Source organism: Schistocerca serialis, chromosome 5, assembly GCF_023864345.2.
Source record: "Schistocerca serialis cubense isolate TAMUIC-IGC-003099 chromosome 5, iqSchSeri2.2, whole genome shotgun sequence".
NCBI classification, from domain to species: domain Eukaryota; kingdom Metazoa; phylum Arthropoda; class Insecta; order Orthoptera; family Acrididae; genus Schistocerca; species Schistocerca serialis.
In genome coordinates this window covers 460,910,471-460,924,015 of record NC_064642.1, presented here as the reverse complement: position 1 = coordinate 460,924,015, position 13,545 = coordinate 460,910,471, and the positions used below count along the sequence as shown (strand labels likewise).

At 44.4% G+C, this 13,545-nt stretch overlaps 1 long non-coding RNA gene across 1 annotated transcript; it reads right to left on the bottom strand.

The window, feature by feature from the left end:
* Positions 1-333: 333 nt before the first annotated feature.
* Positions 334-12,074, bottom strand: LOC126480668 (uncharacterized). Its single transcript, XR_007587448.1, has 3 exons — positions 11,978-12,074; positions 588-667; positions 334-463 (listed from the first exon to the last, which is right to left on the bottom strand). It is a non-coding gene; the product is annotated as an uncharacterized LOC126480668 (long non-coding RNA).
* Positions 12,075-13,545: the final 1,471 nt, after the last annotated feature.

Here is a 13,545-nt window from a genome sequence, read left to right as displayed (position 1 = left end):
GTAAAGCTGTGAGGACGGGGCGTGAGTCGTGCTTGGGTAGCTCAGACGGTAGAGCACTTGCACGCGAAAGGCAAAGGTCCCGAGTTCGAGTCTCGGTCCGGCAAACAGTTTAAATCTGTCAGCGTACACTCCGCTGCAGAGTGAAAATATCATTCTGATTTCAGAGAAATGCTGTACGCACTTGTGAGACAGATTTCAGACTTCAACTTCGTAACGGGTAAGAATTGTGGGTTTTCGAGAATGTGATCCTTTAATTCTGTTGCGCAGTGTACTTAGCTACAGACAGATGATGCAAGAAATAGAACGAGTGAGGAAGAAAGGCGACTTGCCTCGCTAATGCGCCTAGTCCCACGGGTGCCAGCCATGGTGCTCCTCCTTGATGTAGACGGGCACGTGAACCTTCTTCACGTGGTGGTGGTGTACTGTGTGCACGTGGTACGGCACGTGGATTATGAAGTGCTCGCTGCAAAACAAGAAGGTAGCGTCAGTCAAGCGGATCTGCTTTTCCCTGCTCGAGAATGGAGCATCAGCATTAAATCGTTTAGAAGAACTACATAGTATACGTTAACGAAGTAGTCTGTACTCACTGTTTACCACCTCCCAGGTTTCCTGGCTCCGGAATGGGGTTGGCTGCCACCAGGGCTAGGACAGCCACCACGAGAAGAAGCTGAAAACAGAAAAGAAAGCATTAAGTAATGACAAAGAGCACATGGGGCGCAAGAGAATCATGTAGGAAAACAAGGGCGTCCGGAAAATGCACTGTACAAACGGTCTGTAACCGTATTGGTTTTTCAGTGGTACACGTAAAGCACTGTTTATGACTTGCGATACTGCATTTCTTGTAGTTGTGTATATAAGAACAACGAAAGAAAATGTCAGTCTGTCTCATAACAAACACAAGAAAAACTGTGATTTATTCGAATTCGACGAATTAAGCACGTGGAAGATCGATTTCAGCTTAGAAAACATAAATTTTCTGAAGCTCTAACGTCTAGCCTGAAAATTCTGAAAGAGAGCTGTAAACACAATAAAGTGCCATGTTAATGATTAACCCCGAGAAACTGTGCAGGCCAGCTTTGACAGGAAGTTACACACATCGGCACTGTGTCATCCGTCGACCCAAGCCATCAGAGTTATTCACTGCGTACGAAGAGGCTGGAGAACTCCTGTCGTGTGGCCAAGTGATATTCTTGCAGTTACGTACCTAATAATAATGACCTCAGTGGCGCTGTCTTCCGACGGACTGTGCCGTTCGGCTGCTGCTTCGTCTTTTGCCTATGATGTCTGAAATGCAGCATCGGACAAGCGCTTACTCTGCTCATCGCTATTCCTGTCGTTATTTCAGCTTTAGAAGTGGAGGCTACCACGCTTCTCCCTCAAATAACTCTTCTCACACAGCTCAGTGGATCCTTTTCCGTCCCTCCCACCGGATTACCTTCCTCAACCGTACCTCGGACTCTATCCCGTATTTCCACAGCTTAACTAAAGAGGCGAGTCCATTTAGGCCAGTCCATTTAGCAAAATGCGTTCAAAATGGCTCTGAGCACTATGGGACTTAACTTCTGAGCTCATCAGTCCCCTAGAACTTAGAACTACTTAAACCTAACTAACCTAAGGACATCCCACACATACATGCCCGAGGCAGGATTCGAACCTGCGAGCGTAGCGGTCGCGCCGTTCCAGACTGTAGCGCCTAGAACCACTCGGCCACTCTGGCCGGCGCAAAATCTGTATTGCACATTATTATTATTACGCAGTATTTTTAAACTCCTTAAGATCTTTTTTGTGGTCGACAAGTAGGACAAAAGATGCAACTCTTCTAAGTGTTTCCTGTTTTACTTGACTTGGGAGGAGCATGCGACATGGCTCCAGGAACACTGATGAAATGTTTCCTGTACCAGGCGCGTCTTTAGACGGCCGGTCAAGTGAAAGTAAAAGGTAGAGACAGCAGTGAAGCGTTGACCGCGCCCACCCAAACATCTGTTGCTCTCAGGTGAACGCACGGCTACAGGCGTAGGAAGAGAAACCGGAGGCGGATGCGATTAGGCGGAACGAGTGATGTGGAACAAGGCCACTCTATGAACAACCCGTCCCGTCACTTTCCCAGAGCCGGCTGGACCACTCCTGGAACGCGCAGTAAGTAATGAGTGTGGTGGACAGTCCGGTGCAGCGCCAAAGGTATACACCTGACCGGTAGCTAGAGAGGGACAGCGCCAGGTATCACCTTTTAGGCCTGGAAGGCTGTTTTGCCCACAGAATGTACGCAGGATCTGGCAATAGGGAGCAGCACACTATGGTGTTTTGGCAAGGAGCGCCAATGGTAGTATACTACGTGCAATCAGTCAGTGTTGTGGATCACCTTGTATTGAGTTTACTTTGTGTCTGTGAGTGCAAGTTGTATCGCCTTACTTTTCGTCACTCGCCATTTGTAAATAGGTAGGAGATAGTAGTAAATAACAGCGTTTGGGTTGAGTATGTATTCAAAATTTTAAACAAAAAGTTCCTTTTATCTTCTTACCGTAACACGTTTCCCTTCACACCTTATGTCTGCTATTGTGACCTATACATGGTCCGGGTAGTACGTACCGCATGGACTGCCTCTTTTTGATTTTTAAACTCTTAGATGTAAGCTAGAAGGAGAAGGCGGTTGGGAACGGAGTGAAGAAAGCATCTGATCCATCACTCAGCTTGTCTTAGAATACGAAATCTCGGTTTGGACCTCAGCAGAATGGTAATAAGTACCAAGAAATAATAACAAAGTAGACACGGGACCTCAAAGTCGTCACCTAAAAGCAACTTTTGATGGAAGCCGCGGAAACAAAATAGAAAAAGCACACGATGTTTTGGATGCGCGGCTAATGTTATTATCGCGGTAATAACTTCTTAAGGTTTGTTCTAGGACCTTATCAAAGGATTGACACTATCACACAGATTTAACAGGGGAAATAAGATAACTGGAAATGGTTTTTATTTAGCAGGCCTCGAGGTAACTACAACCCACCAGCTTATGTCTGTCTACAAGCTCAGATAGACATCAGGTACATGGATTTTTCATCCAAGCCTATGAATAAAAAAATTAACATCTATTTCTAATGCATGAGAATCTAGCCTGCACTGTGTGTCTTGAGTGTTCTTAGGACAACTGAATTCCGCATCATGTGCAGGGGTGCTGGGCGTATTTATGCAGATGTCTACGATTTATTTTTCTGCTACAGATCTCGTTATAAATTTAAGAACTAATACACCCAAAACTTGACGGAAACGGTAAAACAATTTAAACACGAACTGCTGAAAATTTCAACTGTCTCTCATCCGAAAAAAGGTGCTTTTATCGTGGGTTTACACCAACCGACCAGAAAAAAAATCGTTACAAAACTAGAGGTAAATTTGAAATGCTCCAAGGAATCATTCTTTTCTTAATTAACAAATTTCTCTTTGAGTCCAGGCTAGAGCTGTCGTATGAAAAGCTACATCGTCACGTTATAATGCATTTTTACCAGTACTTAAACTTTATGGAGTATTTTACCAAGGTGGTAAAATATACGCCACTCTCCCCTACAACGTTTCCCCCTTGGGTATCAGCTGTACAAAACACTGCGTATGAAGGAGCCAAAGTTGAAATTCTGTTCACCGATTTCCGAAAATGTTTGTAAACAGCCCCGTGCAGGAAGAGTAAGTGACGTATTTATACTTGCCTGAAGCATCATTATGCTGTACTTTGCTTCCGAGGACGAATGAAATAAAATGATCGTGTGACCTTACTGCGCGGGAAGACCAAGTTTGCCGCTGTTCGGCCGCCTGCTGTGTTTGCGTCCAATTCGGCAACTTGCTCGTCTTTGTGACGGATATAAGATGAAATGATCAGGACAGAACGAACTTACAGTCCTCGTGCGAAGAAAATCTTGGAACCAGCCGAGAACTGAACCCGGTTGGTTCAAATGGCTCTGAGCACTATGGGACTCAACTGCTGAGGTCATTAGTCCCCTAGAACTTAGAACTAGTTAAACCTAACTAACCTAAGGACATCACAAACATCCATGCCCGAGGCAGGATTCGAACCTGCGACCGTAGCGGTCTTGCGGTTCCAGACTGCAGCGCCTTTAACCGCACGGCCAAACTAAACCCGGGATCCTGCAGTCTAGGTATAACGACGATAAACACTAGAACATGGGGCTGTGGACGCTTACAATGGATACAACGCAGATAAAAGGTATACCGGAAATATACTAACAAGGGAACCTCCCCATCGCAACCCCCCTCAGACTTAGTTATAAGTTGGCGCAGTGGATAGGCCTTGAAAAACTGAACACAGATCAATCGAGAAAACAGGAAGAAGTTGTGTGGAACTAAGAAAAAATAAGCAAAATATACAAACTGAGTAGTTGATGCGCGAGACAGGCAACATCAAGGACACTCTGAGGTCAGGAGTGCCGTGGTCCCGTGGTTAGCGTGAGCAACAGCTGAATAAGAGGTCCTTGGTTCAAGTCTTCCCTCGTGTTTAATTTTTTATTTTCAGTTTATGTGTCAAACTCTTATGTTTTCACCACTTTTTTGGGACTGATTATCACATCCACAAGAGAACCTAAATCGGGCAAGGTAGAAGAATCATTTTACCCATTCGCCAAGTGTACAAGTTAGGTGGCTGGACAACATATTCCTATCATATGACGCACATGCCGTCACCAGTGTCATATAGAATATATGAGACGTGTTTTCCTGGGGAGGAATCAGTTGACCTATGACCTTGCGATCCAATGTTTTCGGTTCCCATTGGAGAGGCGCGTCCTTTCGTCTACTAATCGCACGGTTTTCCGGTGCGGTCGCAAAACACAGACACTAAACTTATTAAAGTGAAGAGAGACGTCAATGAACGACCGGCCAGATCATAACTTTGCGAAAATAAAAAAAAGTGAACTTTTCTCTCGAGGGAAGACTTAACCAAGGACCTCTTTTTCCGCAGCTGCTCACACTAACTACGGGACAACGGCGTTCTGGATCTCAGACTATCCTTGATGTTGCATATCTTGCCCATGGACTACTCAGTTTGTATATTTTGCCTATTATTTCATAGTTCCACACAACTTCTTCCTGTTTTCTCGATCGATCTGTGTTCACTTTTTCAAGGCCTATCCACTGCGCCAGCTTATAACTAAATCTGAAGGCGGTGCGATGGGGAGGTTCCCTTGTAATAGTAAATTTAAAGTCGAAAGACGAAATATAACATTTCATTGTTCATATTATTCTGCTTTACTATTGAGATGAAATACTCGTACGAAAGGATATGGAACGAAGACGCTCCAGTCGAGGAGCCTAAAATGCAATATTAACTTACCAGGAAATGATTATAGCGTCACGAGCGACAGTTTCAGATGCTACTAAAAAGGCGCTGCTCGCTACGAAAGGTTTGTTTCTAATCATCGGACAGCAGAAGTTCCAAAATGAATCACGAAAAATATTACTTCTTCCCATATAATTACATCTCGCATTACGACCAAGACATGTAAATCTGAAAATAATCAATGTTAGTTAGGTAACTTACAGTAATGTGCCGCGCGGGATTAGCCGAGCGGTCCGAGGCGCTGCTGTCATGGACTGTGCGGCTCGTCCCGTTGGACGTTCGAGTCCTCCCTCGGGCATGGGTGTGTATTTGTCCTTGGGAAAATTTAGGTTAAGTAGTGTGTAAGCTTAGGGACTGATGACCTTAGCAGTTAAGTCCCATAAGATTTCACACACATTTTTTTACAGTAATGTACTTAAAGTAAATCTTTCCGTACCCAGTCACCTTACGGATTTAATACTTGTTTTAAGTACGTGACGTCCCACAAATAAAGTATTAATATAATATCAGGGTCTTGTTTAATTTTGGAAATTTTTGAGTCTTTTTAACACCTAGTGACTGTTGCGCAGCTACCGTGCATGAACAGTAAAGATTTAGGTTTGAACCTCTCACACATTATGTGCTAGGAGTTAAAATTAAAAGAAAATGTTCTTAGATCACATTCTCACTAGTGTCGTTTGGTATGCTGTGGGCATATTAATGATTAAATATTACTTGGTGACTAACGATTCGAGGCTACAAGAAAATAAAATACGATTAGGTTTTAACGTCACTTCGAAGTCGAGAGCATTATGGTAAAGTACAAGCTGAGATAAGGCAACAATAGCCGGCCGGGGTGGCCGAGCGGTTCTAGGCACTTCAGTCTGGAACCGCTAGACCGCTAGAGTCCTAGGTTCAAATCATGCCTCGGGCATGGATGTGTGTGATGTCCTTAGGCTAGTTAGGTTTCAGTAGTTCTAAGTTCTAGGGGACTGTTAACTTCAGATGTTAAGTCCCATAGTGCTAAGAGCCATTTTTAAGGCAAAAATAAGGGAGGAAGTAAGCCACATCCTTTCCAAAGAAACCATATCGACATCCGACTTGATCTGTTTGGCGAAACCATGAGATATCTAAATCTGGGTAGCAGGAACGAGATACGAACCCTACTTCTTTTGAATACGAGTCATATTTTCTATCCGCTGTATCACATTTGTCAGCGTTAGATCCTCAGGTTCTACCAAAATTACTTTTTGCTTCAGTTTTGTCTGTTAAAATGCTCAATGTACATGAAAAACTGAAATCGGAACGCCATTCGTTCCTCACGTCCATCTGTCCTTCTGATCACGCACTGTTTGATCTCTTTTTCTGGGCGGAAGGATGCAAGGTCAGTCACTTCCTGTGGGACTGCTCGTAGTAAAGCATTGCACCATCCTCGAGTACCTCTGAGCTAAAAGTACCTGTTGCGTCCCTCTTGGCATTATACAATAGAACATACAACAGCACCTGCCGCGTTGAACAAGTTGAAAAAGAAATGAATTCCGCTGTCCTTGGCCTTAGTTGCGGCAGAGTGGCTGGCAAACAGTTTGCGCAGCGCCGCCACCGTTCGACGACCGTGAGGTGAAAGCTAAAAACTGCCCTGTCTTCATGTAGAATACCATCGAGAATCTCCTAGACCCAATTTCACACGTCTCACGAGCCAAAATTCGTATCAGCGAGGCAGCGAATGTAATACTCGTGGTTTCTGCTCTCCTTGTCATGCGTAATTTGTTACCCTATATGATTCCTATCATTACAATCCGTGGTTGAAGTAATGTCAATTATTTGCTGCTCATAAGATGTTCGGAACTGATAGTAGCTACAATTTCGAGGAATGTGGATTATGTTATTGGGCCTCTGACATCATGGTAGGAACTTACTTGGCAATCGACAAACAGAGGATCATTCCGTCGTCAGACACAGTACTATTGTAGAACAAAAGCAAACTGGTGCTTTTCATTTATTATTAGAATGTTGTTCTACCAAGAACCGACGGAAGATTCTGTTAATATAACTCGAAAAAGCCTACGAGATACGCTGTGTGGATTTGCATAGCAGTTGTCCTCTCTCTCTTTCTCTCTCCATCCCCATCTTCTTCCCTCCCTCCCTCCCTCTCTCTCTCTCTCTCTCTCTCTCTCTCTCTCTCTCTCCCTCTCTCTACCCTACCGTTTTCGATCACGGTAATATTACACCAAGTAGTAAAATCAAGACAAATATACGGACAATAATACAACGTATATGCTCTAGTTAGCTCTGTGATTTACTTTGGAGGTGACTGTGAGAAACCACGAAAATAGTCCCAGTTCGTTTTAACTAATATTCGAACATGTAAAACGAACACAGCCCTTTGTATTCTGTAGTATTCTAGTAATGGAAAGACACTGACGGTCTGTTCGACATTCACAACTGTTATAAAAAAAAATGTTCAAATGTGTGTGAAATCTTATGGGACTTAACTGCTAAAGGTCATCAGTCCCTAAGCTTACACACTACTTAACCTAAATTATCCTAAGGACAAACACACACACCCATGCCCGAGGGAGGACTCGACCCTCCGCCAGGACCAGCCGCACAGTCCATGACTGCAGCGCCTTAGACCGCTCGGCTAATGCCGCGCGGCAACTGTTATAAATGTATCAGTTTTATCTTCGTGCCTCCTGTTCATGGTCTTTCTTTTGAATATGTGGAAAAATGGGAGTGTTGTTTACTGTATGCAATTTAATGCCGTATTTACTTCATATATGCGCAGTAGATTCTAACCAAACAAATTCTGCTGAGACACAAACAGTCTCGGTCAAATAATCTATCATCTCGCTGTATACGCAAGCGAGTCGAAATGGGAAACATCAAAAGATGTGACAGTGTCTACCGAAATGTCTTTCAATGCTCTTGCGATAATTCACTCTATACGAGCAGCTCTTTTCTGCCTGGTAGCATCATTGACACAAACATAGTGCCTTCTTATATACGGGTAGAACACGTTTACTTTTCCAAAGAAGGCTGTTGGATGATAGAAGCAATATTTCTCCTTCAAGAAACGCACGGTCATAACTTAGAGTAATAGCGGGAAGATATAAGGAACTGATATGACGGTCGTTCCTCGTACGGTCTTTTATTTCTCTCCACGTCTAACGAAACGATCTACCATCTCTAATGACCTCGATGTCGACGGGCCGTTAAATCCTAACCTTCCTTCCTTCCAAATGCATAGGCAGTCAGAGAAGAACATTTCACTAAGTACCAATGATTGAAGTGGAGAAGCTACAGACACCTCGAAAAGAGCATTGACATTCAGTTCTGTAGTTCATCACTCGTTAGTACACATCATGGTGGTAAACGAAATTGGTGTTTAGTGCCTTTAGCTACACAATGTACGGTGGAGTACTGAGAATAAATATTAATGTAGAAGATGAAGCCACAGAATTTAAAGCGCGACGGCTCAGCAGACAGTAGACAACGAACTGTAAGCTTAAGGATTTTCTGACTCGCGGCTCTATAGGTATTTATCTGTTGTGTGCGAGGGAAACATCCTAGCTGCACCGATTCCTGATTCGATGTTACACTGTCGGTACGCCAATAACCTGATTGGTAAGGATGTTCGCTTGTCGAAGGAAGACAGGAATGTGTCACCTTCAGTAAAACTATCCACTGTAGATCACTGCAGTATTCGAATGAACTTCCAGATTCACTGTTACTTTACTCCTTTACTAACGAAACACTGGCATAGGGGCCTTCACCGTGATGCAGTAACAACCAGTTTGCAGATAAAAGTTGTACATCTTCTCCAGGTATCAAAAGACAGTTATGGAAATGATTTGCATTATTGGGACGGAAAGGATTAATCCAAGCTGAGTATCACGCGACTACAACATTTTTCTATCTCTGTCACAGCAGTAAATCTAAAATATCGTCCTTTGCAATGATTTTTTCCTTTCGTATGAATTGTTTACCATAAATATTATCTATTCACCAACAAAATCAAACAATAATTACACAAATTTACCGCTTTCGGTTGTAACCAGAAGCTGTTCTCAGTTCATAAGAAAACACAACACATGTTGAGGGACATGCAACGTCTGCACTGCATTCAATGTAATGTACTGCGATGTGAGTAACACGATTTGAAGTATATGCTGGTGACAACCGAACGCGTGATTGCTGGCAGCCTTGTATGATTTTCTCGGTGAACAGTATTTTGAAACGAACCAAGTAACGCTACACTCCGTCGCGATATAATGTCGTGCCCTATCAGCTTCTCCGCAGTTACTGCGTTATTACTGAGACCAAATTACAAGCCGGCCGCGGTGGCCGAGCGGTTCTAGGCACTTCAGTCTGAATCCTGCCTCGGGCATGGATGTGTGTGATGTCCTTAGGTTAGTTAGGTTTAAGTAGTTCTAGGTTTTAGGGGACTGATGACCTCAGCAGTTAAGTCCCATAGAGCCCAAAGCCATTTGATTTTGAACCAAATTACAAAGTATCTCTCGAGCCTGAAGAAGCATTGCCTATAGCTGAACCCTCGCAGGGCTGAACTCACAGTCCTGTCATCCTGACTAACGCTTTCTGGAGCTTCCCTCGCGCCCTTCTGACGAGCTCTGGTATTGTTTTTCTCACATGGTCGGTGTCTTTGTGGTAAAGTTTCGCAGTGCGGGCCCAAATATCTCAGTTTCGATTCCCAGTCAGTCCTAGGGTATTTACCTGTTATCATGTTTTTTTACTTTCTTGTTAATGTGGAAAAATGACAAGTTGCGCAGTGTTACAGAGCCCACGTTAAGCTAAATTACGTTTGCAAGTAGTTCACCGATAGTAAGAAGGTAAGGGCATCCCACAACCAATATGACCATACTTATTACAGCACTGTGATGTTAAAACCAACTTTCGGGCTGATGAAATCTTTACCTGTCATCTGTCCCCACTCTTATTCACATGAGTAAGAGCTTCATTTCCGATAGCTGCGCTGACGACGGGAAGGTAAGCGCCAAGCTTCTTCAGGAAATATCGCTATCACAGTATCTATGACATCCCAGGTCGCTAGAAACGACGCAAAAGTTAAAATTCTGAACCCGAGGCGTGACGTTAGAATTTCGATTTCAGGTCTCAACCAGCAAACCCTCAATCCCCGACTCTAAAAGGAATCGAAGTCCCCTGTATACAGTGGCTATAAACATCTTATTACTTTGCTAATGAGTTAACGTTTCAAATATATGACTTTAAGTATGTAAGCGAGAAAAAGATTAGAAAATGTTTGAAATTATGGTAAATGTTAGTTGGAAGTCGCAATGTGCTCTCATGACGCACTAGATGAGTATAGTACGGCTAATTGGCGCTCTGTTTTAAGCAAGGGCTAGTTTTTCACGCATTTCAATCTCGTGACGTCGTAATTCCTAAACTACGTATTGCACAGTGAAATAATTTTTCAGGTACATTCAGTGGTCTGTCCGCAAAAAGTATTGCAAATAGACTTCTTAGTATATAAGTAACAAATTAAAACGTGATACCTAATGATGAAGTTTTACTGGATGATGAGCAGAATTTGCAGTGAGTGACTTTTTTCTTTTCATCATTTCACGAAATTTAGACTGGCAATGGGAAGGAAATCGTTTCTGAAGAAGAGAAATTTGTTAACATCGAGTATAGATTTAAGTGTCAGGAAGTCGTTTCTGAAAGTATCTGTATGGAGTGTAGCCATGTATGGAAGTGAAACATGGACGATAACTAGTTTGGACAAGAAGAATACAGAAGATTTCGAAATGTGGTGCTACAGAAGAATGCTGAAGATTATATGGGTAGATCACATAACTAATGAGGAGGTACTGAATAGGATTGGGGAGAAGAGAAGTTTGTGGCACAACTTGACTAGAAGAAGGGATCGGGTGGTTGAACATGTTCTGAGGCATCAAGGGATTTAGTAGTGAAGGGCAGCGTGGAGGGTATAAATCGTAGAGGGAGACCAAGAGATGAATACACTAAACTGATATAGAAGGATGTAGGTTGCAGTAGGTACTGGGAGATGAAGAAGCTTGCACAGGATAGAGTAGCATCAAACCAGTCTCAGGACTGAAGACCACAACAACAACAACAACATTTTGCGAGTGCTTCAGCGAGAAGTTTTGTAATAGTTTGAAATTACGTGTAAGGTTTGTTGGAGGTCACTAAGTGTTCTGGTTCTCAAATACTTAATAAACATAGTCTGGGTAATTTTCGTGCCATGAGTTGTGCTTCCTGAAGACATATATACAGTTTCTGTCTTACCATGTTAAGTATTTCACACAAGATTATAGCTCTCGATGGGTAGTTTATGGCAGTAATTTAAATTTTTAAGTTCCATTGGTAATTAAGTGAAATACTGAAAACCAAAGTTTTGTTGCCCCTGCAACTGGAATTATGCAACAAGTTAGTCGTTTATGAATGTATTAGTTATCCCGATTACAACAAAAGATGAATGCCACTGTCAACAATGCCAACGTTGATATCTGACCTTTCCCTGTCCAAATTGGCTAGTGCGTCATCTATAAAGAGCTTGACATTTAGGTTTCCTCCCATTCTTAGCCCAACTCCTACATCACGAGTGGCGTAGCAGGTGTTTAACGTTAGCGACTCCCGACAAGTGCGGTTGTAGGTACTTACGATGCACTTGAGGAGGGCCATTCCTGCGGCTGGTTTCGGTGCTCGCGGCTGCAAAGTGTTGCTGCTGCTGCTGAGAGTTGCGCTGCGACTGCTGTGGTGCCGACCTGGGGTGGCGGGCAGCTTATAAAGCGCGCAGCCCCACCAAGCTGGCCGACGGGTTTCACTTTCCACGGACGCGCCGCCGTCCGCCGCCGGGGCGCATCCCACAGGCTGGAGCAGCCAGGGGTGGGAGCGAGTACTTCCACCGGCTTTTCCTTCCGGAGGAGGAAGTAATTGCCAGAGGGACTCGCCGCCGGCGGCGTCACGACGGCCCGTGGACAGCTATTGCCTCAGCGGCGCTCCCGAATGTCGTCCCCCGCGCAACCACGCTGCGTGATAGCACGCACGTGGACGTTTGGCGTGCATCCAGGAGCGAGCATCGCGTGCTCGATTCACGTTCCACTTGCCGCTACGTCGAAGACACGACGTCCCTGTCGTCGCTGTCTGTGGGGTGTGGCGTCATGAATAGAGGGCCGGGCAGCTGAGACAGGCCATCATAAATAAGTCCGTAACAAGTATCGGAGTGAGGTTTTCAGTAAATTAAATTGAACGAAGCAACAAATTTTGTGTCGCACGGAAGTACACTATTGGCCATTAAAATTGCTACACCACGAAGATGACGTGCTGCAGACGCGAAATTTAACCGACAGGAAGAAGATGCCGTGATATGCAAATGATTAGCTTTTCAGAGCATTCACACAAGGCTGGCGCCGGTGGCGACACCTACAACGTGCTGGCATGAGGAAAGTTTCCAATCGATTTCTCATACACAAACAGCAGTTGATCGGCGTGCCTGGTGAAACGTTGTTGTGATGCCTCGTGTGAGGAGGAGAAATGCGTACCATCACGTTTACGACTTCGATGAAGGTCGGACTGTAGCCTATCGCGATTGCGGTTTATCGTATCGCGACATTGCTGCTCGCGTTGCTCGAGATCCAATGACTGTTAGGAGAATATGGAATCGGTGGGTTCAGGAGCGTAATACGGATCGCCGTGCTGGATCCCAGCGGCCTCGTATCACCAGCAGTCGAGATGACAGGCATCTTATCAGCATGGCTGTAACGGATCGTGCAGCCAAGCAAGACAACAACCATCTGCACGAACAGTTCGACGACGTTTGCAGCAGCATGGACTGTCAACTCGGAGACCGTGGCTGCGGTTACCCTTGATGCTGCATCACAGACAGGAGCGCCTGCGATGGTGTACTAAACGACGAACCTGGGTGCACGAATGGCAAAACATCATTTTTTAGGATGAATCCAGGTTCTGTTTACAGCATCATGATGGTCGCATCCGTGTTTGGCGACATCGCGGTGAATGCACATTGGAAGTGTGTATTCGTCATCGCCATACTGGTATCACGGTATGGGTTGCCATTGTTTACACGTCTCGGTCACCTCTTGTTGGCATTGACGGCACTTTGAACAGTGGACGTTGGATTTCAGATGTGTTACGACCCGTGGGTCTACCCTTCATTCGATCGCTGCGGAACCCTACATTTCATCAGGATAATGCACGACCGCATGTTG